The 24,793-nt window shown below is 34.6% G+C and overlaps 1 protein-coding gene and 1 long non-coding RNA gene across 3 annotated transcripts in view; one reads left to right on the forward strand and one right to left on the reverse strand.

Moving 5' to 3' along the window:
* The window catches only part of OLFM4 (olfactomedin 4), a 180,609-nt gene extending 180,349 nt beyond the window's left edge, over positions 1-260 (forward strand). Inside the window, exon 11 of the transcript XR_012469476.1 lies at positions 168-260. The gene's annotated coding sequence lies outside the window, so the exon portion shown is untranslated. The remainder of the gene's footprint in view (positions 1-167) is intronic.
* LOC141491142 (uncharacterized) overlaps positions 1-24,793 on the reverse strand; it is a 94,149-nt gene that overhangs the window by 22,555 nt on the left and 46,801 nt on the right. For both annotated transcript variants that reach the window (XR_012469480.1, XR_012469481.1), the window contains exon 2: positions 7,782-7,950. This is a non-coding gene — a long non-coding RNA (uncharacterized LOC141491142). The remainder of the gene's footprint in view (positions 1-7,781; positions 7,951-24,793) is intronic.

Genomic DNA, 24,793 nt, shown 5'->3' on the forward strand with positions numbered 1-24,793 from the left:
TGCCCTCACAAGAGTATTGTGAAGATCAAATAAGAAAAAATATGAAGCACTTTGCAGACCTTAAAAATAGTATAAAAACTTGTCTTTTATTATTATAGTAACAAGATTTTTAATGACAAAATAAGTAAATTAGTTCTAATAAATATTAATTGATTGGTATTTTCCAGGTATTCCTGCTTCAGAAAAAAAAATACAAGATTTTCTATTTGTCTACATAATTACCCCAGTGGGAGTCAACAACAGCTGTTCGAACCTCTGATGATATGGTAAAACTAGTGATTGCAGTTACATGGTGTCATTTTTTTTTTTATCACTTTACATATTGAAATATTGATATTATGAAGTTTCAAGAATAGAACAGTGGATCTGTAGTCAGGAGACCTTAGCTAGAATTTGGTTTTAACTACTTTCAATAGTTTGACTTGGATGAAATTATTTACTTTCTTTGTCTTAGTTTAATCATCTGCAAATTGGAAATATAGGTACTTTTTTGTTTTGTTGGTTGATCTATTGATTTATTTATTTTCATCCATATTCAGATGTATATTTTTATTTTCTTCTACCCTCTCTTCACACCCCCCCCTCCCTTCAGTGGCAAATAATCAGGTTAGCATTGATCATACATATTTTTGATAAATATGATTGCATATTACTCATTTCTGGTATGAGTAATTTGGATTAAGGGAAAGAGATACATAAGTGATAATTTTTATAGTGTTCATCAGATTCTGAAGAGTTAGTTTTTCTTTTTTTTTAAATTCCTCTGGATGGGGATAACATTGTTTATAGCTGGTCTAATATGGTTGTCCTAGCTCTGAACTGCTGAGAATAGCTGCTTCCATTAAGGTTGATCACCTCATAGTGTTGTTGTTAATGTGTACATTATTCTCTTGGTTCTGCTCCCTTCACTCAGCATCAGATCTTATAAGTCATTCCATACTTCTCTAGAGTCTGGCCATTTATGGTTTCTTACAGAACAATAATATTTCATAATATTCATGTACCATAACTTGTTTAGCCATTCCCCAAATGATGGACATCCCCTCAATTTCCAATTCTTTGCCATTACAAAAAATAGCTGCTATGAATATTTTGGAACATGTAGGACTTTTACCATTTTTATAATTTCTTATGGATATAGACCTAGAATTGGAGTTGCTGGGTCAAAAGGTATAAACATTTGTATTTCTCTTTGGGCATAGTTCCATATTGTTCTCCAGAATGGTTGGATTAGTTCACAACTTCACCAGCAATGCATCAATGTTACAATCCTCCCACAATCTCTCCAATTTTAATCATTTTCCCTTTTTCTCATCTTGGACAATCTGATTGATGTGAGGTGATACCTCACTGCTGTTTTAATTTGCATTTCTCTAATCAATAATAATTTGGAGCATTTTTCATATGTTTATATATGGTTTTAATTTCTTCATTTGAAAACTGTTTATTCATATCCTTTGATCACTTATCAATTGGGGAATGGCTTGTAACCTTATAAATTCGATGCAGTTCTCTATATATTTTAGAAATGAGACCTTTATCAGAACTGCTAGGTGTGAAGATTGTTTCCCAGCTTTCTGCTTTCCTTCTAATTTTGGCAGCATTGATGTTATTAGTGCAAAAGTTTTTTAATTTAATATAGCCAAAATCATTCATTTTGTCATTTATAATGTTCTCTAATTCTTGTTTGTTCATAAATTTATCCCCTTTCTATAGATCTAATAGATCTATAGATGGGCTATTAACTTATCTAAGGAGTCACCCTTTATCTCTAAATCCTGTACCCATTTTGATCTTATTTTGGTATAGAGTGTGAGATGTGGGTCTATGCAAAGTTTTTGCCATACTATTTTCCAGTTTTCCCAACAATTGTTGCCAAATAGTGAGCTCTTATCCTTCAATTATATTCAACCATTTAATTATCTTAAGTGAAGTAAAGTTCTCAAGAATTAGAAGTGTTATATCTTTCCTTATAGGGCTGTATATTCACTCAATTTTTCCTCTAGGAATTTGCTATACTACTAGGTGCATACATGATTATTAATGATATAGCTTTATTACCAATGGTGCCTTTTAAGAAGATGTAGTTTCCTTCTTTATTTCTTTTACTGAGATCAATTTTTTTTTCTTTTACTTTATCTAAGATCAGGATTGCTAGCTCAGATTTTTTTTTACTTCAGCTGAGGTATAATATAGTTTGTTCCAATCTTTTACCTTTACCCTGTGTGTATCTCTCTGCTTCAGATGTATTTCTTGTAAGCAACTGATTTTTAATTCATTCTGCTATCTGCTTCTATTTTTATGGGACAGTTCATCCTAATCACATTTACAGTTAAGATTACTAACTCCATTTTCCCCTCCATGCTATCTTTCTTCATTTATATTTTTCTCTTTCCTTTCCTCTTATTCCTCCTCACCAAAATTTTACTCCCTTTCCCCTTTGACTTTTCTTTTAAAATTTAACTTTCAGTTCATTTTCATGTTTACTTTTGTCTTCCCTTTTATCATTCCCTTCTTCCTTTATCTTTCCCTTTACCCATCCCCCCCTTGTAGATTAGGATAAATTTTTAAACCTGAGTGGGAATGTATTTTATTCCCTCTCTGAGCCAAACCCATTGAATAGAATTTACTCAGAGTTCATATTCTCCCTTCTTTTTCTCTAACATTATAAATCTTTGTGCCCTTTCACCTGGTTTTATTTATTGCTCTAGTACTATTAATCATGTGTTATCAATCACAGTTTGATTATTTAATTGCTTGATAAGCTCATTTTGTTTTTAAAGTATCATCATAGATTGCTTGCTTGACTGTTTGATAAGCATCTTGATATGCAGCATTGTCTCAAATTGCATCCAATTATATTTATAATAATTTTTTACCTTACCCCCTTATCAAGTTCTCTCCAAGGACATACAATCTTCCTCATGAGCCAAAGTACCATTCAAAGCCAAATCATTTCTTGAACTATTTGTGCCCCTCCCCCAGGCCTATTTTCTCTCACACTTTACCCCGCCCTTTCCCCATTCATGGTAATTAACCCCTTGTTAAGTGAAGGCTGGGATTAGTGACATAATTAATTCCAGGAACTGAGAACTTTACACATGATTATACATTACAGAGAGACTGACTCAGGACCTTGAAGTTTAGGTTGCCCTCATTAGGTAAGGTGCTAAGTACAACAGAATTAAAGTGGCTTAAAAGGATAAGGAGACACTTAAGTTTAAACACCCCTGCTTTTCATCAGGGCTTTTTGTCTCAAACATAGTGATGTCATCTTGGACTTCTTCAATGGAGGGATAAGACCTAATTATACTCACATCCTTTAGATTGATTCTCTTCAATTATATTCAACCCTTTAATTATCTTAAGCAAAGTAAAGTTCTTAAGAATTAGAAGTGTTATATCTTCCCTTATCCGGCTGCATACAATTTGATAGTATTGAGTAATATTTGTTTTGATTTGTTTTTTTTTCTTCCCCTTTTTTATGCAACTCTTGAGTCCTGTTATTTGGTAATTGAATTCTCTGTTCAGTCCTGATCTTTGTGTCATGAAATTCTGGAAATCCTCTATTTCATTGACCATCCTTCCCACCCCCTCCAAAGTATATGCTGAATTTTGCAGGGTAGTATATTCTGGTTGTAATCCCAGGTCCTTTGCTCTCCAATATATGTTATTCCAGGTCTTCTGATGCTTCAGTGTTGAGCTTGATAAGTCCGGTGTGAGTATGATTGTATTTCCTTTGTATTTGAATTGTTTTCTTTTTGTCTGGTTGCAATATTATCTCCTTTACTTGAGAGTTTTGGAATTTGGTTTATACTTGCCCTTGGAGTTTTTATCCTGGGATCTCTTTCTGGAGGGGTTCTGTGGATTTTTTTTAATGGTTATATTGTTTTCTTGTTCTAGCAGATTTGACCTATTTCCTGCATGATGTTTTCCAGGTCCTTTTTTTTTTTTTTTTTTGATCTAGGCTTTCTAGTAGTCTGATGATTTGTGGATTGTCTTTTCTGGATCTATTTTCCAGGTCATTTGTTTTCCCTAAAAGGTACTTTACCTTTTTTTCCTTCAATTTTTAAGCCTTTTCATTTTGTTTGATGAAATATTTTAGTCTCATGGATTCATTGATTTCTATTGTTCAATTCTAATTATTAGGGTTTTATTTTTTCAAATACTCTTTGTGTTTCCCTTTTAAAGGTGTTGAATTCTCTGGTCAATTTTTCATAATTTTCCTACATGATTCTCATTTCATTTTTCTTCTTTCTTTCTTCTTTGGTTTTTAAATTCTTTTTAAGCTCTTCAATGAGCTGTCGTACTTGAATCCAATTTATAGACTATTTTGTTATTTCCCTTGTTGGTGATTTTTCACTGATTTCTTCTTCAGACAGGGCATTGCTGTCATCTTTGTCTGTAAATTAGTTTCCTATGGTGAGTGCTCTTTTACCTTTTTTGTTCATCTTTGTTGTTTTAGCTCTGCTCCTGGGGAATAGGGAGTATAGGTCCAAGCATTTTTTTTTTTTTTGCTGGGACTGGGGTCTGATCCCTGGCTTGCTGTTGACCAAGATGTTGTCTATTCAGTCCAGGCCTTGCGTTTGCGGAAATTTATTTCCTCCTTTATATTCAGGTTCAGTCTTAGCAGTGGTTTGTTCTAAACTCAGTCCTGTCTTTTGCCCTAGTGTTTCCAGGGTTTGGACTTTGTTTGGGGTTGACATCTTCCTAGCTGGCTTGTTCTCTAGCTGTCGGGACCTCTGCTGTTGTCAACTGTCAGGACCTGGATTACACTGTGGCTAAAAATCTCCTGCTGACTTTTCCCTCTCCCTTACCTCTCTGGACTTTACTTCTCCTTTTTCCTGAAAGTCCTTCACCATATATACTGCTGAGAACTTCTTTGAATCTTCTCTCTTTTTTTTTTTTTTTGGTGCAATCTATAGCTAGAATGTCAGAATAGAGGCTTCATTTATCTTTGATAAGGAAAAGCTTTGGGAGCATGTTAGCTTCATGCTGCCATCTTGCTTCTGCCCTGGAAGTCCCTCAGGGATACCGACACTTGAACTATTTAGCATAGCTTATAGAATTGCCATGAAGTAAATAAAAAGAGATATAAAAAGAAATAAATAAATTTTTATTATTTGTAGTAGAACCTATTTGTGTTAGCAAAAGGAAGAAAGATTCATAGTTTCTCCTTGGAAAGACAATAAACTAATAACAAAGTTGGTTTCATCATGCACTCAAAGGCCATAAGAAACATTATATCATGAATCTTGTGGCCATCTCATCTTGTAGTGTTCATTTATGTTAAGCATAATTCAAACCCTTAGTTTTCGCTATGCAGATAATGAATAGTTTTTGTACTAGTACTCATTTCAGTAGATGAAAATGTAGAGTAATCCTGTGAATATGATAAAATCCATTAAATCAAGTCAACATATATCTTGATACTTGATGACTTCATTGTTAAAGTGGGCATGGGGAAGATGATGAAAAGTATGCTGAAAAATATGACACAGACTAAGATAGAAGTCAAATGCTTTCAGATTCCCAAGGGGAATTGTTTCCCCCTATGTGTTATGAATACTTTCCTAGGATAAAGTCAGAAGGAACTGAATATGAAATGTTGCCAATATTATCACAAAGAATGAAATTGACTCCATCTTATTTGAGAAGATATGATTGATATTCAGAATCAGTTTTCTTGTAGTCAGACTATCAACCAATTAGAATTAAATTAAAAACAAAACCAAATTAGAAGAAGAGATGAATATTTGAGATCCAAATTTTAAAATTTCAAGAGACCTTAGTGGTCATTGTGGTATAATACATACCTAACCAAGAGTTCTTTCTACAACATTGCCACCAAAGATTGCCCCACCAGTGCTTGAAGATGTGAAGGAAGACCCATAGTATGGGGAAGCCACTATCTCCAAGACCAACTCAGTTTTACTGTATAGTAAACCTAAATTTGCCTTCACCATTCTAGTCTAGAGGCCAGGTACAATAAATCTAATCCTTTTCCTCATGACATTCCTTCATATAAATCAAAACAGGCATCATATTCTCCTTAAATCTTCTCTTTCTCAGAACCTAGCCCAGTGCCTTATACATGTAGGCAATTAATAAATCTTTGTTGGTATACCCTTTGTATAAATCTCTCTGATTTTACCAACCATTTTTCCATATCCTGATTGTCCACTTCTGGATATGCTCTAGCTTGTCTAAATCTTTCTTAAAATGTGGTACCAACAAATGCACTTAGGTGTGTCTTGATCTGGACACATTATGGAAGCACTATTAATATCTGCACTCTAGATATTACCCAGGATAGCCCAGGAAAACACTTTAATGACTGCTGTGGAAATTGTTGATTCATATTAGACTTAAGCTTATTGAAATACCTAGATCTTTTTTGCAGTCTTTATTGTTTAGTCATACATCTCGTCTATATTTACTGTGGAGACATGGTGAAATGCATGTACAGCATTGTTGAATCAATTGAAGAATAAAAATGTATTTAGTAAGCATTTACTATGTGTTAGGTAACATGCTAATAATTAGGGAATATCTAGTGCTTGCCTTCAGGGAAGTTATTGTGTAAGAGAAGAATATAATATATAAAAGGTAGCCAAGAAGACCAGACTCAGAGTACATTGGCATGGTTTACAAAATCAGGAAGTAGAATAGAGGTCATCCTAATTTGGCCTGAGAAAACAAAAGTTTACTTATCAAAGTGTAGAATTCAAAGGACAGAATTCATGTTCTAATATTGCAATTATTATAGCTTAAAATCCAAGGGGCAGAGACCATGTTCTAATGTTGTTGTTGTTATTGGGGTTTTTTGAAAAGAATTGGTGATATGATGTTATGAGAATGGTATCTTGCCTTGAGCATGAATTGGATTTAAGTTAGGCATAGTTGCAGAACTCATCAGTCTTACTTTTTCTTCAAGAGTGACAAGATAAAAATCAAGATGACTGGTGATGTTCTAATGGTAGGGGGTAGGTAGGGTAGGAGCATAACTAGAGTACAAGATGCTTCGTCTGAAAAAGCATTGAAGTCAGGAACAACTCTGCAGAAAACCACAAAAAAAATCACAGATGAAACTGGAAGGAGAACAAGAAGTCAACAGAAAACAGAATAGATTTGTTAGTATTTCTAAACAATCCATTTTTATCATCAGTGATAATAAAACCATTACACTTGAACTCTACAGAAACAGAAATGTCATTTAAGAAGAGTAAGTTGAGAAAAATAGCTGGATCAGACTGAGGACAAACAGAGAAAATCTATAATGGCAGTGATGCAATCTGGGAGCCCGGGGGGCTCATTTTTATAATGCATTTTAGGGAGGAAAAGATATCAAAAGAATGGAAAAGTATTACTATCCCAAAAGTTGATGGAGAGGGAATTAAGAAGTATTGACTTGTATGTCTCTTTTCTCATTTTTATAAAGTTTTTATTTGAATGATTTATGCTCATAATAAGAATGTTCTTGATGAAAATATGAGAAGGGAATTATCAGGTTTTCCCAAACAATTTTCTATGGTAGACATCTTTGCAATCACAAAATTGATTGAAAGGTGCAGAGCATATAAAATCCCACTGTTTTTGTTAAGTAGGAAAAAAAAATTATTCAATAGAGCAAAATGTAGTCTTGAAGCCTCCATTTCACAAAACATTCTGTCATGTTTAATCATATAGAATTTCTTGATAACTGCAAATACAGAGGAAAACTTTATTCAATAAACCTCTGATAATTAAAATTGAGATATAAAACAGGGAAATATGCTTACCAAGGGTGCTTGCCACTCTAATGGAACATGTTCTATTCAGAGTCCAAAGAAGAGAGAGATTCCCCATAGACTAGATATTGTTGAGAAGCCATGTCAATGGTGCTTGTGAATGGATGCTATTGTTTCAGTGACTTATGTCAGGTGGGGCACTGGGAAGGCTGAGCACAATCTGGAAGTCAGAGAAGGCAACAAGAGAAACAAGTCAAACCAAGAGAGACTGGAGAGGGGACAATAGGGAATTAGCAGAAGTACTATGGATGAATGACCAAGTCAGACAGATTCTGAAAAACCTCTTTAGCTAGTGAAAAGGCCCAGAAATAGAGCTAAATAAGGAAAACAGAGACTTTGTGGAAGAAATAGTTATTTTCTAAAGGTCCTTAAGATAGGAAAGAGAAAGAAGCAGTATAGAAAGGAGAAAATTCTTTTTCATATTTCAGTGTGTCAGAAAAATACATATACAGGGGCAGCTGGGTGGCACAGTGGATAAAGCACCAGCTCTGGAGTCAGGAAGACCTGAGTTCAAATTTGACCTCAGACACTTGATAATTAACTAGCTGTGTGATCTTGGGCAAGTCACTTAACCCCATTGCCTTGCAATCCCACCCCCAAATAAAAAAATAGAAAAGTACACATTCATGGAAGGAAAAATGAAGAAAGTAGGGTAATCAGATGAACCTGACTTTTTTATCTGGTACAGACAAAAGGAGGTTGGATATACACCATAAAAACAACTCAGTATGGAGGCATATAAACCTTAAAAGGAAAATTAATAGGAATAGGGAATGTAATGTGTAAGAGGGGGATAATACTGGTGAAGAAATAATCATAAGAAAAACAAACTTCCTGATTCCAAAGGTGAGGTCAAAAGAGAAGCAAAGAAGAGAAAGAACTAATAATAATCTAGGTCAATTTTAAATCTGTCCAGTGAGGTTTTTCCACCCTCTAATTTGCTCCGACATTGGGTCTTAATGATAACAGGGTTGAGGAAGCTTCTCTTGCATCAGAGACCTTGACAGTATCATTAGACTTGTGGCTTGAATGCAGTACCAATGAACAGGTACATTCTATATCAAACTCTTTTGCTGGATAATGAATAAAGTGACATCCTATCTTTTTGTAGGTTTGAGTAAGTCATTACTAGAACAAATGTGGGAGGTTTGCAAGGCAATGGAGTTAAGTGACTTGCCCAAGGTCACACAGCTAGGTAATTATTAAATGTCTCAGGTCTTCCTGACTCCAGGGCTGGTGCTTTATCCACTGTGCCACCTAGCTACCGCTGGTTTGCATCTTTTCAGTGATCCTAGTGTTGCATGCCTAGTCCTAAATTACATTTGGAAGTTTTTTCTATTTTATGGGGATGATGATGATGATGATAACAATAACTAGATTTGAAATATTTTGGACTACTTATTAGGTAAGTTAAATGAATTAAATAATTATCATTTATAGTTCAGAGTTAGATATAGACATAAACCTATTATTTTATATGCTTTTTCAGGGCCAATTAAAATTCCAATTAAAATAACTAAGCTCACTATGCTCTTTCTGTTTACTACTCTGAAATTCTGGTTAAACTTCATTTTCTTCATTCTTGTATACATATTTTCGCAAGGTAATTTCAAGTTTAGGTATAAGTAGATTCCAATTTTGTAAATATACACATACATACATGCATATATATACATATATACATATATGTATTTGTATGTATTTTTAGATGGAGAGAGAGAAACAAGTCAGAAAAAGAGAAAAAAGAGAAAAATGAGTTCTATGATTCTCAGTATTTTTTCTCCAAATGAAAGGCAATATTATCTGACAGGAGATTCTACAACAGATAGATTATAAAGGATCACTATTATTAGAGTACTACTTTGTACCACTTTCCTCATTTTCATAGAAAATATCTTCAAAATATATGAAAGGAGTTATGCAAGTAAATATGGCATTATTTATTAAATGTATAATATAAAACATTGCTTTCTTGCTTTCTAGTACTAATTTCTAGTTCACTGATAGATTATTATTAATAACCTGAGTCATTTAACACAGTTACTTAGAACAGGAACCCTTAAGTGGTTGATTATAATTATCAGCTGAATATAAAGTCAACTAATTCATCTTGGAACAAGTCTCATTCCAGTTCATTGTTAACATATTTCCTTCCCTTCCCGTGCCCCCTCACCCCAAACACTTGCTCCTTTAGTATCCTCCTATATTTCCCTTTCCTGGTGATGTAAAGTTTTGTTAAAAATATGCAGTAACTCCCATGACAGTTGGAGAGCCTTCTTTGACTTAGAAGTGGAGATCCTGGATTTGAGTTTGATGGTGTCATTTAGCTTATGGGACCAAACCACTAGCCCCAGAGTGACTAATTGAGCAGTGCCTATTGAGAAAGATCGCATAGGAGAGCATGAATGGCTTAGCACAAACTGATCAGGACTGCTTGAAAAACAAGTCAAAACACATATCTTCCTTATCTTTAGTCAGGAGTATCTTCTCCAAATATGAATAGCATATGATTATGAAGAGAAATAATAATAGTCATCTTTTGGTTCTCTTCATTAAGACACTGGCTATTACTCATCACTCAACAATTTCAATATACATTATACATATATATGCAAATATCACACACATATATGGATGTATATAATTGCTTTGTTCTTACTACTTGAAAATGCTCCAAGTTTATAGAATTAGACCATCATTTCCAAACCAGAATACATTGTAGAGGGGATAAACAGTCTCTAAGAGGTGCAAATTTCTATGGTTCTGAGCTAAAGCCATTGGCTGGATTCAGGTCTGGGAAAAGGAGAATGCTTATTTTTAAAACAAGAATACAGTGTTTAATTTTGAGATATGAAAGAACAGAATGTTTACTTGGGCAGGGATTTGAAACCTTTTGTGGGTTTTTTGTGTTTTTTAGATAAAGGCAAACCACACCACTGCTCTCAGGCAAAGTAGTTTTGCAAGTAGCTCTCATAGGAATGAAGAACGACTCCCCAATGTTTAAGCATTATTCTGTATAATTATGGATATTTCCCTTCCAAAAATATTTTTTTTCTAGAAGCTGCTATTTCAAAGGCTTTCAATTCTGTGTGTCATCATCAAATAATCTTTTTTGTACTTGGCTGTTTATTATTGGATTGCAACAACGATAAAGCTCTAGGGGCTTTGTCTCCTTTGGTATGCTAATTAGCCATTTTCCTTTTGATCTTTTTCTTACTGAAAAGAGTGAAAAGCTATCTCGGCAGGGAATCTTACTGCTGTACATTCATCCCCTCATCTCCATAATCTGAGGATCAGAGGAAGACAACAATTTCACTGCAGAATAAGGGCCTTGAGTGGGAACATGCTCTGTTCCTCAATAATCCTGCCACTCTTCAGGTTTGAAGGGGAATTTGATTTTTGCCCCCACAGATTTTGAACTCTATCTGTCCTTTGGTCAGTCTATGATTCTGTTTGGGTTTTTTGTTGTTGTTGTTTTTGTTTTTGGACAGGTATCCTGATTTCATTAATGTAGGGAACTTCCACTAAGGAAATTCCCTCTACCAATGAAAATTAGCAACTGGCCAGTGGTCAGTGTAATTTACCAATAGTCACATATCAAGTTTGTATCAGAATTGAGACTTGAACTAAGGTCTTTTGACTCTAAGGTCATAATTATGTCTATCACTTCCATGCTGCATCTACCTGTCTCTCTCATCTATCTTTCTTCTGTTTGTCTATCTCTGCCTATTTATCTATATTTATCAATCAGTCCCTCTCTCTACCTATCTCAATACAGTATTCACACATGACATTTTATATACACATATATATGTATATATTGCTTGTGGCTTTATCCTAATATTGAATTCTATTAACATTTTGTGTATGAACATACTCAGAACATGAACAAATATATATATATATGAAGGAAATTATAAAGTAGCAAGATTTTTTTTTCCTGCTCATGGAAAGCAGCCTCATTATGATCACAGCATGATTGTTTATGGTGGTGGAACTAGGCTGAGGTTTGGGATGGGGTGTGTTCACTGTCTCAAAGAAAAGCCCTGCAAACTTTCTTGTGTACAGTACTTTCAATGCTCTCTTTATTAATTGCTTTTCATTGTGAATTAATTCCTGTCCTTGTCTTGATTCCAGACTATCTTACTTCTGTTCTAGCACCTGTCTATGATATCTATTTGATAGAAGAGAATAACCATCACTGACAGTAGCTTCTGGAGTTCCTTGCTAAAAGTAGGTTTTTTTAACATGTTCTTTTTATGCCTTATTTACCTACCATTACAGCACTTTTGACTTATTTTTGCTTCCATTAAAAAAAAAGCCAAAAATAAGAACAACAAACCCAACAACCACAAAATCACAGCAAAATTCTGAGCTCCAATTGTAATGGACTTGAAGGCAGCTATAAAATAATTTTTCCTATGTGTTAAGGAAGTGGGGTAAAGGGGAAGGTTACAGAAAAATCCAGCTAAGACAGCTGGAGGCATCTCCTCTTTCCTGTAGCCTCTTCAGAACTGGATCTACAAGCAGGATTTAATGATGGTGGTGGAAGGAGGAAGGCAGTACAGGATTTTCCTGCCAAGGTGCCAATGAGGTACTTGTGTCTCTTTCCCATCTGTTTTTTCTAACCAACACATTCCCATTTGCTTACAAATAAATAGGCAGTAGGTGACCAAATGCTGTAGGAACTACCTGATGTTCCTAATTGCAACAATTGTTTAGAGCCAATTATCTCCCCCAAACCAAAACATCTTCATGTGCTCTTCCAAATGGAAGCTGTTTTTTTTTTTCTGGGGCAGGCCCACACTGAGCATTCTAGTTCCATTCAGCTTTTAGAGGGCTCCATTTTTGGTATGGTTTATAGACCCATTTGCTACCCACCTCCCTTTTTAGTTTTTTTTTAAAGGAATGTGATTTTTCAGTGTAAGACATTCAGTACCTTCTCTTTAACTTGTAATCTTATAGAGTCTACCTGGGCCACTGATTTACCAGATAAAGGATTTCAATCCAGGTTTTTCTGACTCCAAGGTCATATCCACCATATCTATATTTATATGTCATGCTGCCCTGCTTTTATATTTATTATTTAATATTTATATAGCTTTTGAAATGTTATGGTTTCTAAGAGCAATAAAACTGAACATTTCTCTGTGTGTGTGTATGTGTGTTCATCTGTGTGAATGTGTGTGAGTGTGTGTGAATAGGATAATAGACCTAGAACTGGAAGGAATTGTAGATGTCATTAATATAATCCTCTTGCAGATGAGAAATAATAGGTGCAAAGAGGTTAAGTGACTCATCTAGGGTGAGAGAATCTCTCTCTCTCTCTCTCTCTCTCTCTCTCCTTCTCCCCCTCTCATTAGTAATCTAACTTCATTCCATTAGACATAAAGAGCAACACTATAGATAAATTAATAGACCAAGAAATACTCTATCAGATCTATGAAAGGGGACAAATTTATGACCAAACAAGAAATAGAATACATTATAAACTGCAAAATGAAGATTTTGACTATATTAAATTAAATGGTTTTACACTAATAAAATCAATGCTGCCAAAATTAGAAGGAAAGCAGAAAACTAGAAAACAATCTTCACAACTAGGAGCTCAGATAAAGATCTCATTTCTAAAATATATAGAGAAATGCATCAAATTTATAAGGTTGTAAGTTATTCCCCAGGTGATTGATGATCAGTGGATATGAATCAACAGTTTTCAAATGAAGAAATTAAAGCTATATATAATCATATGAAAAAATGCTCCAAATCATTATTGATTAGATAAATGTAAATTAAAACAACTCTGAGGTATCATCTCACAACTTTTAGATAGCCTAAGATGAGAAAAAGGGGAAAATGATCAATGTTGGATAGGTTGTGGGAGGTCTAGGATATTAATGCATCATTGGTGGAGTTGTGAACTGATTTAAACTTTCTGGAGAGCAATATGGAACTATGCCCAAAGAGAAATAAAAATGTTCATTCTCTTTGACCTAGCAGTTCCAATTCTAGGTCTATATCTAGAAGAATCATAAAAAAATGGGAAAAGTCCCACATATTACAAAATATTCATAGCAGCTCTTTTTTTGTAGTGGCAAAGAATTGGAAATTGAGAGAATGCCCATCAATTGGGGAATGACAAGATATAATAAATAAATATTATGGATTATTATTGTTTTATAAGAAATAAGTAGTCAGACTCTAGAGAATCATGGGATGGATTACAAGATCTGATGCTGAGTGAAGGTAGCAGAACCAAGAGAACAATGTATATGTCAACAACATTATGAGATGAACAATTTTAATAGAAGTAGCAACTCTCAGCAGTTCAGATAGCTAGGACAATCATATTAGAACAGCTTTGGATAATGCTATCCCCATCCACAGGAAGAAAAACAAAACAAAACAAGACAAAAATCCTTCAGAATCTGATGAACAGATTACATTCACTTTTTAAAAAATCTCTTATGTATTTCTTTACCTTAATTTACCTTAATTGTAATTCCTCATACCAAAAACTAATTGGCAAACATGTTTATGACAAATGTATATGTAAAATATTAACCTGACTGTTAGATGGAAGGGGGTTGGGAAGGGTAGATGGAAGGAAATTTTCTAACTTAAAAATATACATAATCATATGAATGAATGTTGAAAAACTTTCATAACATGTATTTGGAAAAATGAAATATTAATAAAAGCATTAATAAAAAATTATTCCACCTCAATCTTCTCCACTGTAAAATAGAGAAAATAATAGCATCTGTTTCAAAGGATTGTTGTGAGGAAAAATTAGATGATATTTGTAAATTGTTTAACACAGTGACTGTCTCATAGTAGTTACTTAATAAATGGTCATCCCCTTCTCTTTACCTATTTGTTCATCTCTCTACCTTTCATTATTTCTGTATTTATGCATTCAGTTATATTTATTTTTTTTATCAGGATTGTTGCTTCCTCCCCAGTATGGTTTGCTCCCTCTATTCCATTCCTTAATACTCTGAGTGATTTAAATCATCTTAAGACTTCAAATAAGAAGGCACATTATAGACTAGACTAATATTCACATCATAAGGAAGAAACTAAGATCACAGAGGTAGAACAATCTGCCCCCAAACCAACAGGTAAGGATTTTCAGAGTTTGATTTTGAACTAAGGTCTCAATGATTCAAAATCCCATTTTCTTCCTTTCCCATGTCTTCCTGTAATTCTCTAGGAAGGACACACTGAGTACATTAGATAGCATATTTTGTTCTTTTCCAGTCTTAAGGGTATCATATTACGCTATCCATCTATTGTCTCTTCTTGTTACTCAACTTAAGTACTTTTCCAGTTAAATGTCCTTAAAGGTCTCTTTTAAATACCATGTAATATTCTGGGATTGCAGAGTTATAATAGAATCAAACTTAGCTTTATCTTTTAGCTTTACCTTTTCATTTTGCATATGAGAAAATTGAAATCTAGGAAATTGAAGTGATTTGCCCATGGTTACATAGGCAATAAACAGGTCTCCAAATTTCATATTCTTTCCACTACCCATATTCATACCTCTTACACATAAGACATAGTTTGTAATTTCCTGAAAAGTACTTATGGACACCCTGAACCTTTCATTCTCTTAGGAGAGCATAATGTTCCCCATACTAAGTAGTTAATAAATGATTGTTGACTGACTGACTCCCTGGAGTTGCTTGCAATTTTAATTTTTTTTAAGGTTTTTTTTTTTTTTTGCAAGGCAAATGGGTTTAAGTGGCTTGCCCAAGGCCACACAGCTAAGTAATTATTAAGTGTCTGAGACTGGATTTGAACCCAGGTACTCCTGACTCCAGGGCTGGTGCTTTATCCACTGCGCCACCTAGCGGCCCCCTTGCAATTTTAATTTTTCTGAAACCATAGTATTTCATGAAAGACCATCATTGGGAGAATATTGGTCCTACTATTGATTTTATGGCTTAACTAGCTCAGGACTATTGAAAACATTGTGAAATTCTCAAAAAAAATTCAACTCATTCTTCTCTTCCTACCTCAGACCTTGGTTGAGCTTTTACACACACACACACACACACACACACACACACACACACAGAGTCATGGCTTGCTTGTCTAGTTGTATGATAAAAATTTGGAAATGAGTATTTTCATCCCTTTTTGTTTTTTCTGGTATTGCTGAGCAGATGATTTTTTGAATTATTATGGATTTTACTATGGAAATAAGTTTTTTGGGCATTTGATGCAGTTAATAAGCTGTCAACTATGAATGGGAGTATTCAGAGAAATTCGCCATTGATACTTAATTCTTTTGTTTCATATCTGTACCAGATCCTCCCACATCATGAAAAATATATTTAATATATTTTCCTGTTTAATACTTCCCTGAATTTAAACATTTGACAGAATACAATTATTGTCTTGGAATCTGTTAGATAAGGAAGGAAAAATTGGAGGTACCCTGACATGCACCACATAGATCATTAATTCATAGAATTTTAGAGCCAAAAAGATCCAGTGGCTATCTTATCCAACCCATTTCCAAAAGGTATTTCCAGTATTTATTTGCTGCTCCATTTTCTGCCTATGCTTGATTGTCTTCAGTGAAAGACAACCCACCATTTTTTAAAAAGATATTCCATAAATGATTTGGATGGCTCAAGAATTTTACTAAGAGACAGAGAAAAGGTAACGAAAACTCAGTGATCAAAAGGATGTGAAACCTGAATCTTTTTTCTTCCTAGAGAATATTCACCAAGTAGAAAAATAACTGATCCATGTATATAATAAAATCTCACATGTTATGCTTAATGAGAGAGTCAAGAAATGACTAATCTGGTTGTCTGGTGTGTGTGTGTGTGTGTGTGTGTGTGTGTGTGTGTGTGTGTGTGTGTGTGTGTATTTTGCTTTCTAAAGAACCTAGAAACTTCATTTCTTTCTAGCTCTGGAAGAGATGAAGTATTCATAGGATAAGAATTAGAGGGTAAAGTTTCTTCTACAATGACAGTTTTAAATATCTCTTGAAAAAAGTTACAGAGTTTAAGAGAACTGAGAAGAGAAGATAAGTGGGCAACAATAATCCACTGACCAAAAACCACAGATGGAGGAGGCTTTCTAGGGAATTGACTCTAGGTTTGTAGCAACTACAGTCTGTCTGGCTTTGAACCCTTCTTTGGCTTATCACTAGACTCATTAAGAGATCTAAGAAAGTGAAAGGATATTCAGAGAAGCTTTTGGATCAATGGTGAATAACCTCTCTCTGTTTTTCCTTTTTAGTTTTATTGCTCCTTGCAAATGTTTAGCATTGTTTACTACTAAGTATTTGTTGAATTTTTTATTTTTGCCTTCTGGTCGTTTGTATATTAATGACCATTTTAAATAAAGATAAGGTAATTTTTATTGTGTTCTGAATTAAAATCTTTGCCATATGAGCATAGATAAGGAGGAAAAGAATGAATAATTGGCTGTCAGATTGTACCAGCTGGAGAGACCACCTTCTTGGCTTGGCAATCAACAGATTTCCTAGGAATTTTTCTAATTAATTTTGTTACTAATCTGTTTTTTAAGTTTTTAAAATTTGTAGAGAGAAGGAGCCATGTGGAAATGGGACCTTTTCCCTAGACTAAAACCCCTCACAAAAAATCTCGTGATCCTTCAGCAGACAAGTTGCTTTCAATAAGAAGGTTTGGGGTCTTTCTCCATTCCCTTCTTTCCAATCATGGGAAAAGTAGTATATATAAATTATCTCTATATATAACTATATCTATATCTATATATCTATGCATGTATGTATAAATATGTATATATACCTATACATACTCAAATATACATTCATATAGAAACATTTTATATATATGCTTATATCTATATTGTGCATATATATTACATGTTTGTATATGTTTATCTCTTTATCCACATATATCTTCATATCTCAATCTATGGCTATATCCAGATATAAACAAATCTATATCTATACCTGCATAGATATAGATCTCTGGTATTTATATGTGTACACTCCAATAGAATCTCTTTTTTTCTTTCCTGGGTCCTGAACAAGATCTGAAATTCTCAGGACAAGGTCTTGATCTCTGATAAGGTTATCCTCTGTCTCTCTTGTGGTGTGTTTGTTCTGGCACTGATGATCTTATTTTTCTGTCAAGTTTGAACTTGCCTTGACTTGAATTCCCATGATCTAATTAAAGGTCAATCCCAGGATGATTCAGAGTTATGAACTAGCTATAATTTTCATCATCAGTATGATGTCAGTGTGGAAGAAAAAGATCAGTTCAAACCTTGTCAAAGAGGTAATCTTGTCCAAAATTAATCCCTTTGGGCAAAATTTCATACTTTTTCAGATGACACAAGGAAGCATTTACATCCCTTAACTCATATAATCTTTGGAATTATCTGGTAAAAACTACAATGATTTCACCTCTGCTTCATAGAAGATCTACCTAGAACTCTGATTAAACTTCTTGCTTAAGATTATGGTTAGTAAGCAACAGAGCTACTTCTTGTCCCTTAGAAGCTAATGTCCAGCCCTATCATTTTATGAATGAAACTGCTCTCTCTAAAGGTACTAATGATCTCTTGCCAAATCCACCAGTTTTTTCTCACACCTCCTTCTCCTTAACATCTCTGTAGCTTTTGATTATTCTTTCCTCCTTTGGTTCTGTTTCTAGTTATGTGACTTATCCTTCTCTGTTTCCTTGTTGGATCCTCATCTCAAAAACATCCACTGACCATGGGTGTCCCTCAGGTCCTTCCTGGGACCTCTTCTTTTCTCTTCTTACCCAGTTTTCCTGGACGATCTCTTCTGGTACCATGGATTTAATTACTATCTTTCTGCTGCTGATTCTTAGATCTGCCTTTCCTGCCCTAATCTTTTGGCTGGCTTCCAATCTTGTATCTATAACTGATATTCATAAATCTTGGAGTGGACATCCAGGAGACATCTCAAATTCAATATGTCCAAAAGAGAATTCGTTATCTTTCCCCTTAAGTGTTCACCTTCCTCCTTTTCCTCTTGTTATAGAAGGCAATACCATCATTCCAGTCTCCTGGATTCACAAGCTACAAGTCAGCCTGGTTTCCTCACTATCTCTCATCACCAGTGTCCGAGCTCTTGACAAGGCTCACTGATTTTCTCAACTTTACAACATTCCCCCAAATATGCTCATTTCTCTTTTCATGAGACACTCAAGCAGATAAATCTGTGAGGTGAATGTATGGTTGGAAATTAATTCAGTAGGTATGTACTGAGTCTATGTAACCCTCAGGAGCCAAGAGTGTCTGCTGAGTCAGGAATCTTTGTCAAAGAACCATTCCTACTACTGAGGCAGAGAAAAATCTCAATGACTCACAAGTAGTAGGATTTATTGTTAATCAGGCTTCCTCTGATCCTTCCAAACTATGCCCTATGACAATTTTCAGTTGTCAAAGCTATCTATATAGTACCATATAGCCATAATTGTTTTCTGAGACTTCAGGATCCAGACAGATCTTCCTTCAACCCTTGATATATTCAGCTCTGTATGACTCTTTGGTGATTTATTTCGTGATTATTTTCAAGTTATTTGTAATTTATCTTATTTCCCCAAAGTCAGAGTAAATCCCTCCAGGGCAGTCTCTTTCTCTATTTCTTTGTGATCTTCTCTGAGCATTGCCCCTATACAACACTGTACATTCAGGAGATCCTTAGCATATGTTGTTGAATGAATGAAATATTCTATTTCTTGGGAAAGTTAATTAGGTTGATCCTTAAACATCCACTTTACTACAAAGATTTGTTCCTGGAAAGTTGTGCATGAATTAAATGGTTGTCAATCAATTACTTTTATATGTTGGAAAAATTCATTATTTTGAGATATTTTATCATGTAATAATTTTTTTCTTAGAAGAAGTCATTCTCTTTCTTTTTTAAAGGATCAGTTTTTTTTTTGGTGGGGGGAATCTAAGTAGGATATTGAACTTTGTTGATCAGTCATTTTCAATTTTGTCTGATTTTTCATGACACCAATTGGGGTTTTCATGGCAAAGATACTAAAGTGGTTTGTGATTTTCTTTTCAGCTCATTTTATAGAGGAGAAAACTGAGGAAAACAAGTATGAGTGACTTACTCAGGGTCACAAAGCTAGTAAGTATATAAGGTGAGACCTGTACTTAGGAAAATGAGTCTTTCTGACTCCAGATCTGGTACTCTATCTGTTGTGCTACCTAGATGCACTGAGGATGTTGGATTAGATGACTAAGATCTATTCTTATAAAATGAAAAAAAAGAAAAGAAATTTATTTTTTGAATTTTCATTTTTCAGCCTTCCTTATATATGTATATATACATACATATAGACACGCACATAAACTATATATGAATTACTTTTCTCTTTTCTCTTAAGCAACCTGCAGAGGCCTTCTTTTAATTAGTGATACAATTGAGAATGTATAACAATAATGGCAATGATATCATCAATTGATTCTATCTAGCAAAGAACTGGAAATCAAGTGAATGTCCATCAATTGGGGAATGGTTGAACAAATTGTGTTATATGTATGTTTGTAATGGCACACTATTGTTCTATTAGAAGCCAGGAGGGCTGGGATTTCAGAGAAACCTGGAAAGATTTGTATGAGCTGATGCTGAGTGAGATGAGCAGAACCAAAAGAACATTGTACATCCTAACAACAACTTGGGGGTGATGATCAACCTTAATGGACTTAATCACTCCATCAGTGCAATAATCAGGGACAATTTTAGGGTGTACGTGAAGGAGAATACCATCTGTATCCAGAGAAAGAACTATGGAGTTTAAACAAGGACCAAAGACTATTACCTTTAATTAAAAAAACTTTTTTTCTTATGCACTACATAATTTTGCTATCTCTAATTCTTTTTTCCCCTTCAACGATATGATTTTTCTCTTAACACATTCAATTTTGATCAATGTATAGATGGAAGCAATGTAAAGATTATCAGATTGCCTTCTATGGGCGGGGAAGGGAGGAGGGAAGGGAAGGTAGAAAAATTGTGAAAAATTCAAAACCTTACCAAAAAATGATAGGTAGAAACTACTATTGTATATAATTGGAAAACAAATATATATATGATTCAACCTAGAAAACAAAATACACCACACACACACACACACACACACACACACAAACACACACATACACACGAAGAATTGATTCAACCTAGTCAGTTAATGCCATAGCCTTGCAAAAAACAAAAAAAAAAAAATTGATTCCAAAGCTTACTCTTACAGCTACTGCATGATGTAGGAATCAAGAGATGGATAAACATACCAAATGAAGTAGGGAACTGAACTATTTAGTTGAATATCATATCAAAATATTTGTGATAAAGGGGAAAATAGAGAGATAAAGGCAAGTGATCAATATTGATTACTTTAATTAATTTAATTGGATAATTATTCATTTTTCCTCTTTGTATCTCACTATAAGTACTGTTACTTTTCATTTATGTGATGGAGAAAGATGAGGAGCTTAAGACCAATTATGGATTCTAAGGAAAAAATATAAGACCTGTGTTGCTAATCTATCCCAGTGCAATATGCTGCTATAAAAACAATGTTGTAGTAAAAGAATTGGTTTATCAGATCCTTCAATACCTAAACCTCAGATTTGTTAAGATCCTGAGAGAAGGTCCATCACATGGTTACCTTCAGGAGATAAGCCAAACCTGGTCACAGGTTCTCAGGTGCCTTTAGACTTTAGGACTGTTACCTTATATACATGATGAGACAAAGTATCATTTCCAAAGTACTACTATGAAATAAAGGAATTGCTCATTTGCCAAAAATCAACTTTTCAAGAATGAGATATTGGGAGGCTTCAATTAATCAGTCAAAAAGCATTTATTATATTAAGCACAAAGGAAGAAAAAAACTTGGTTCCTACTTTCAAGGAGCTGACATTCTAAAGGAAGAGACAACATGAAAATAAAAGTGTATTCACAAGATCTATATCTTTATCTGAAACAATTCTGAAACAACATTCCATTTACACAAAAGACCTATCTTTTGTGTAAATGGAATGTTGTTTCAGAATTGAGGAAACAGTTTTGGGAGTTGTAGTGGTAGGCCTCTTGAAGAAGATAAGAGTTGAGTTAAGTCTTAAAGGATATTAGGGAAACCAAAGGCACACAAAAATAGAAAGAACATTTCATTTCTGAGGGACGGTAGTGAAAAGGAATTGAGGATATGGAGTGTCACCTGTACAAGGAATAGCAAGAATTCAGAATTTCTAGGTCATGGAGTATTTGGAAGAGAGTAAAGGATAAACAAGACTGTAACTGCAGGAGAAGGTCTGGTAATAAGGAACTTTACAAGTGAAACCAAAGACTTTATATTTGCTCCTAGAGTTAAAAGAGAACCAGCAGAGGATTATGAGTAGAGGGGTAGCAAGGGAAGTCCTGAATTTTAGAAAAGTCACTGGCAGCTGAATGGAAGTTGTATTGGAGTGGAAAGAGATTTAAGACAGAGACACTAACCAGAAGAGTGTTTCCATAGTTCAGATATGAGGTGATAAAAGTTGGAAAAAAAGTGGTTACTGTGTGAGTGGAGAGACGGAAAGGTAGAAACAATATTTGGGCACAAACTGGATATGTATATTTATTATATAAGTACAAAAATCAATTCAAAGTATATGAAATAGGGATGTATGGTTAAACAGTTGTTTAAAGTGATCTGAGAATTTGACTAATGTGATAAAAAAGGAAAGTGATAAATGTTGAAGAGGATGTAGGAAAACCAGGAAAATAATGCATTGTTGGTGGAGTTGTGATAGCAGCTCTTTTTGTTGTGGCTAACAATTGGAAATTGATGGGATGCCTATCAATGGAGAATGGCTGAACAAATTGTGATATGAGTTTCTGATGGAACACTATTATGTTACAAGAAATGAAAAGAAGAATGATTTCAGAAAAATCTAGAAAAACTTTCATGAACTGATACAAAATATAGTGAGCAGATGCAGGAGATCATTGTCATCAGGAGCATGACGAAGAGTTGTGGATGACTTAGCTATCCTCAGCAATAAAATGATCCAAGGCAATCCCAAAGGACTCATGATGAAGTATGTTATCTATTTCCTGAAAAAAGAACTGGTTGGTTCTTGTCCTTGGTTACTAAAGAAAACCAAAATGATGTCACTATGTTAGAGACAAGTTACAGAGTGTCTGACTGTGGCTGATCAGACCAATTTGATCTTGGAATGCTCTACCATAGGTCTGGCACAAATAGTTCATGTGAACACCTGGAATTCATACTTTATTTTCTCATCTCTTGTTTCCTTTAAACTGCTTCAATTCTGGTTTGCTTATAGAACAGCACCCCATCTCTGATGATGGCCCACCATGCTAATGGCTCCCATACTGAATAATCAATTCCATAGTTGTTAAGGGAGATCTTCTGGGTGTCCCTGTATCACTTCCTCTGACTCCCTTGTGAGTGCTTGCTCACAAAATAGTCTTTTTGACAAATATAGAGTTGGCATTCAAACAACATCATAGTTGCACTCTCTGTAGTAATGTTTGAATGCCTGGCAGTTTAGGAAGATAAAGGACCACAGTGTATGGTATCTTTTCCTGCCAAGTGATCTTCAGAATCTTCCTTAGACAGTTAAAACTGAAGTGATTTAGTTTCCTGACATAGCACTAGTAGACTGTCTAGGTTTCACAGACATACAACAATGAAGTTAGCACAATGACTCTGTAGAACTTTAACTTGTACCTCTTCTCTCCCATACTTTCTTTTGGAGCCTCCCAAAAACTGAGCTAACCTTGGTAATTTATATATCAACTCAATTGTCAATGTACACTTCTCTGGAAAGTAGATTGTAAAAGTAAGTGAACTTGTCCACAAAACTCAAAACATCTCCATTTGCTATAACTGAAGGTTCCACATATAAATGGTATGGTGCTCCTTCCTTCCTTCCTTCCTTCCTTCCTTCCTTCCTTCCTTCCTTCCTTCCTTCCTTCCTTCCTCCTTTTTCTTTCTTCCTTCCTCCTTTTTTGTCACCTTCTTCCTTCCTCCTTTCTGTCACCAAGTTTAACCATAGTTTGAGAAGGACATTGATAAGCTGAAGAATGTGTAGAGGAGGGAAGCCAGTATAGTGAAGAATTTTGAGTTTATTATTTGTGAGGTTCAACTGGTGGAAATAAACATGTTTAGATTGGAGGACCAAAGACTTCACTCTCTGAAAATATTTGATGATATGTTATGGGTTTGGGCGTCTGGGTTTGTTGTATTTGGTTCAGAGGCAGAACTAGGAAAATGGGAAGAAGTTTTAAAGAAGTCAATTTAGAACTGAGTTTTTGGGAAAAACTCAGTACATTTCTTACCAATTAGAACTATTGATAAATGGAATGGGTTCCCTCCAGAGATAGTATTGCCTCACCTTGTAGGTCTTTAATCAGAGGCAAGATTACCACCATATAGCTATGGTAGGTTATAGCAGGACCATTTGTGTTTTGACTGGACCAGTTAATAATAATAGCTAGAATTTATATCATGCTTTAAATTTTGCAAAATGCTTTACAAATATCAACTCATTTTTCCCTCACAACAACTCTATGAGGAAGGTACTTTTATTATCCCCATTTTTAGAGTTGAAGAAAAAGCTAAGATTAAAGTGATATTCCTTGTTGCACAGATCACATATCCCAAGACAGATTGGAACTTAGCTCTTTATAACAACAGGTGTTGTTATACTATACACTACTAAAACTGATGTCCTTTAGATGTCTGCTGAGGTTCCTTCCAGCTCTCAAATTTTATGGTTCTGCACTTCCCACATATAGATGAAACATATTGACCATAGGTAGGTCCAATAAGAAGGCATGCATGGAATGGAGCAATAAATTTGGTGCTTTGTTTTACTCTATAAATATAGTCTAGCCATGGATATGGATGTGGGGTCTGGAGTCAGCAATATGCAACTTCCTGAGTTCAAATCTCAGACACTTACTGGTTGAGTGACCCTGAGCAAGTCACTTA

This window comes from Macrotis lagotis, chromosome 6 (assembly GCF_037893015.1).
Source record: "Macrotis lagotis isolate mMagLag1 chromosome 6, bilby.v1.9.chrom.fasta, whole genome shotgun sequence".
Taxonomy (NCBI): domain Eukaryota; kingdom Metazoa; phylum Chordata; class Mammalia; order Peramelemorphia; family Peramelidae; genus Macrotis; species Macrotis lagotis.